This window comes from Mirounga leonina, unplaced genomic scaffold (assembly GCF_011800145.1).
Source record: "Mirounga leonina isolate KUSES-001 unplaced genomic scaffold, KU_Mleo_1.0 Mir_447, whole genome shotgun sequence".
NCBI lineage: Eukaryota > Metazoa > Chordata > Mammalia > Carnivora > Phocidae > Mirounga > Mirounga leonina.
The window spans coordinates 8458657-8463250 of NW_023270757.1; positions in this window are offsets into that span (position 1 = coordinate 8458657).

Genomic DNA, 4594 nt, shown 5'->3' on the forward strand with positions numbered 1-4594 from the left:
AATTGTGCAAGACTGTTGAATCTCAGATCTGTACCTCTGAAACAAATAATGCAATATATGTTAAGAAAAAAAAAAGAAGAAGAAGAAGGTAGCGGGAGGGGAAGAATGAAGCGGGGGAAATCAGAGGGGTAGACAAACCATGAGAGACGATGGACTCTGAAAAACAAACTGAGGGTTCTAGAGGGGAGGGGGGTGGGAGGATGGGTTAGCCTGGTGGTGGGTATTGAGGAGGGCACATACTGCATGGAGCACTGGGTGTTATGCACAAACAATGAATCATGGAACATTTCATCTAAGACTCATGATTTAATGTATGGGGATTAACATAAGAATAAAAAAATTTTTTTTAAAAAGTAATGAAGTTAAGCAAACTACAAAAATATCATTTATTACCTGTTGACTTCATATTATAATATACATCTTATTATATATATTGGATACATTGCACTATCTGCTTGAAATACTGTAGATATCTCTTTTTAAGAAGAAAGCTACAGTTGAGAAGTATATGAGCTCATGATGTTCACTTTGGTAGTTATATATAATACAGGTTAAATGAGAGAATTTATCTTGCTTATGGAATTAGTTCTGGCTCATTACATCATGATAAGTTTCCTTAGGAAGCCTAAGTAACAGAGATGCAAGATCATCTTAGGGCACAGATACATAAAATATGTGTTTCCACATGTATCCCAATAAATTTTAAAATCTGTGCTTCAGATACTAAAACAGATAGAAGTAACTGGGGTTTTATAGACTACATAATTTTGCTTTACTAGATTTAAAACTATTCCATATTTTTCCAAATTTTGAAGGAGTATAAACTCAAAGAAGTGGTTATTATTACCAGACTGATACATAATATATGTCTCTTTCCCTTAGCATTTTCCTTCCCTGAGGAACAATCTATCTGGTTTTAAGACAGAAAAAAAATACTCAGTTGAACTGATTAGGATGACAGTACCTAGAACTACATACTTCCCCTTTCCATCTCTCTCTCTCTCTTTTTTTTTTTTTTGCATGTTAGATTTAAGTTTTTATTTTAATTCCAGTTATTTAATGTTATATTAGTTTCAAGTGTACAATATAGTGATTCAGCAATTCCATACATCACCTGGTGCTCATCACAAATGCACTTTTTAATCCCCATCACCTATTTAACCCATTCCATCTCTCTTCTTAATCCTTATCGGTAATTTAGCAGTTTTGCTGATGCCATTCTGAATTACATTACTAGTCTTATCTATGGATTTGGAACAAAGGTCCTACAAGACAGATCCAGTCCTAGCTATAGTTGATATGTATTCTAATAGAACTTTCCCAATAGTTGTGGAGAGATATCTACAATGAGAACAGTGGCAGCACTTAGTTAGATGAATACAAAAGAATAGGATTCTCCAAATGTAAAAGTGCAAAAAATAGAATGCATTAAACTTTTAGTATAACATTCAATAATCAATTTGCTATTTATTGAACACAACCTATTTCCTGCTATGAAATGTTAGTAAGGAATATTAAGAAATTGTACAGAAATATACTTTCACAGTTTGCTTAATAATACTGAAATATTCATCAGCAGGATAGAAAATAAGCATCATCATTAAAGAACTCTATGAAATACTTGTTTAAAAACCACGTAATTATCCAAATTATGTTTTATCTCTCCATCCCTTTCCAGTGAATTTTGGAATTTTTGAAGAGAGAGGCTTCCCAAAATAAGTTAGTAATTGGGACAAGTAAATTTCAGGCTTGGAGTATTACAGTGAATAAATGTCAATCCAGGCTTAAGTTTTAATAAATTTGTTAAGACTTGTTGTGTGACCCAAAATGGGATGTAGCCTGGAGAGTGTTCCATGTGATTGTGAAGAATTATTCTATTGTTGGATGGAAAGTTCTATATAGGTCTGTTAGGTCCATTTGGTCCATAGTGTTGTTCAAGTCTGTTGTTCATAGATTTTCTGTCTGTATATTCTATCCATTATTGAAAGTAGAGTATTTAGTCTCCTGCTATTTTATTGTATTGCTGTCCATTTTTCTTTCTAGATTTAAAATTTCCTTTATATATTTAGGTGATCTGATGTTGGATGCATATATATTTAATAATTGATAAATGATGTTTTACTCCCTTATTTCCTTAGAATTTTCATAAAATCAATAAAAGATATATTTTTCTACCTAAAGATATATTTTCTTCTGTATTTGATTTTTAAGTTTAAAACCAGATAAATATTAGCAAATATATATGTTTTGACATAATCCAAAATTAAAGTGGTTTTACATTGGCTTTCCTGGCTTTTATGAAAAAAGTCTCACATTCACAATATAGGGCTAAAAGAAAATAACATTTTAGTTTTTTCCACACGGAGTGAAGTCTACTGAAAATGAATTCAAATTCATGCCTAATTATCATTTTTTCTTATTAGCCTATTTATTATCAATGCTCGCATTATTCCATTCCCAATACCCTTCAAGATGTAAGCTAATAAGTAAGAAACAATATCAACAAACAAAACCTTCTCTGAAAAAACAAAAGTAATTGGGAGGCAGGGAAGAAGAAATTCTAAAGACAAACAGAAAACATTTTTTCCCCCCAAGATTTAGATACATGGCAATTTATTCTATAGGTTGGTAGAGGCTGGCTGCAAAATTGCAGTAGCAAAGGTTATAGAGGGATCAACAGTATTGTTTTGGTTCATTAGATCATGATAAGTTTCCTCTGGAAACACAAATAACAAAGATACCAGATCATCTAAGGGTAACAGATGCATAAAGTATTTACACATACATCCCAATTAATTTTAAAATATATTCTTGAGACATGAAATATATATATATATATATATATATATATAACACTTTTTTTACATATATTACTTAAAACTAGAAAATGTTTTAAATTACTTCATATATTCCTTAGTTTTAAAAAATTATAAACTGAGCAACAATAACATGAATATCTATGAAACTTCCAGGGGCTTTGTAATTCAATAGGTTAAGTTAAACTATTAATTAAATTCAAAAAAAGCAAATGATTCTGGTGAATTATGAGGCCATAAAGGTCTTTTAATTCATTTTATATGTTACGGCTCACACTTGTTTTAGGTTTTTAAATGCTCTACTTTAAGAAATAAAGCTTGCTATTTTCTTTCTTTTTTTTTTTTGTAAAGTACTTAGATATAAAAAAAAGTAAATTTAGAAAGGAGTAATATGCAAGTTACATTTTAGGAAGACCATTAAAAACCTTAGCACTGACATCTTTCAGTAATACCGACTCAGACTATGGAAATGTGACATGAGGGAGATTTGTGTGTGAGACATTATAGTTTATTTTTAGATGTAAATAATTCCTGTAGTAAATGGCATCAAAATGAACAACACTTTATTTTAATTTACTCCAGCACAACATAATGACACTCTCTTGCTGACTAGGTGTAAATAACTGCTTAAAATTCCAAAGGCTCCAAATGACAGGTCTTCTCCAACTCCTCCATGTTTTCCAAAAATAAACAGAGACTATGTTTACTTCTTGCATCTTAGATAATTATTTCACAAATATAATACACTGGTCATAAACTTGACAAGCATAACAAATTCTTAAGCTATTAAGTGAAAACATCCTTTGTGTTTTTGGTACCATATCAGTCCTAGGTAAATGTTTCTTCCACTTCTCCCTCCCTCCTTTTATCCTTCAACTAAAAGACAGGATAATTCTATATTCTAGCAATATTTCCACTAAAACACACTATGAAATATAGAGACAGCAAGAAACTTGTAAATATCAATTCATAATTTTTATATTTTCTTTGTTCTTTACCACTCTCTCCATGGATATTATACTTCATTTATTAAAGACATCCATCATTTAATAACACATTTAAAGTATATAATGAGATGTTTGGTTTAATGCATAAATATACTCTCAGGAAACCTTATCAATTAGAATGTTGGGAAGTGGTGTTTCCCTAAGGCTACTGAGAGCATGATTTTAAATGGAGTGTGACAACAGCCCAAATATGTGGTACTGAAAGATCTCAATAAGAATTCATCATTTAAAGATTAATATGTCAATAGAAGAATGATGCTATTTAAATCGAAGCTATTTAACTGGAAACCAAAGGCACAGGCAGCAAGCTCAAGGTTGAATTTCCAGAGCAGTATTTGTGTGTTTTTTTGTCTAATGCTATCACTGGATGCAACTGTATAGGTTTTAATGTTAACTTTTACAGTTTTTATTGGATGATAAAATTTTCCCAAAAATTTCCAGAAAACTCTACTGAAGATTTCATATTCAGTGTAGAATTGGATTTGGTAGCAGATGTGAAAATGTGATCTGAGATTGGAACAATACTGAATTAAATATGTTACCTAGGGTGGTGGGAATAAATAGTGTTTGTCTTCAAAGTAATTGACTGGTTTCCAAGTTTTCCAGATGAACTGTGGTCAGGTAAAGCAAATGGGTATGTAGGAATATTAGATGATTATTTTTTATGTTGGGGCAGGGAAAAACCAGAAGGGAGGGAGGGAAGAAGGGAGGAAGGGAAGAATGGAGGAAGGAAGGAAGGAAGGAAGGAAGGAAGGAAGGAAGGAAGGAAGG